The 538-nt window shown below is 23.2% G+C and overlaps 1 protein-coding gene across 1 annotated transcript in view; it reads left to right on the forward strand.

Moving 5' to 3' along the window:
* The window catches only part of LOC106867469 (uncharacterized protein DDB_G0271670), a 1,130,547-nt gene that overhangs the window by 1,044,788 nt on the left and 85,221 nt on the right, over window positions 1-538 (forward strand). The window lies entirely within an intron of this gene.

Consider the following 538-nt stretch of genomic DNA (forward strand, 5'->3'; position numbering starts at 1 on the left):
GATAGATAGATAGATAGATATAAATATACATATATGTGTTTATATATATCAACATGTATATATATATATATATATATATATATATATATATATATATGTGTGTGTGTGTGCATGCGTTTGCCCTGTTTATATGTGTGTTATATACATTACACATGTCTGCGTGTGTAAAATATACATACACACACACACATGCATATATATAAATATGCATACATACAAGATGGAGTTGCTCCTAGGAAGATATGTATTCACGAAATTCATAAACTAGGGACAATGGTAAGATATGTGTGTGTGTGTGTGTGTGTGTGTGTGTGTGTGTATGTATATATAAATATTTATATATATACACGTATATGTGTGTATAAATGTATATATATGTATATATATATATATACATGTGTGTATATACATTTATATACATATATATATATATATATATGTATATATATATATATATAATATAATTAATATGTATATGCATATATGAGTACAGGACACACACATATATATATGTATATGTATATATATATGTATATAT

This window comes from Octopus bimaculoides, chromosome 25, assembly GCF_001194135.2.
Source record: "Octopus bimaculoides isolate UCB-OBI-ISO-001 chromosome 25, ASM119413v2, whole genome shotgun sequence".
Lineage (NCBI taxonomy): Eukaryota > Metazoa > Mollusca > Cephalopoda > Octopoda > Octopodidae > Octopus > Octopus bimaculoides.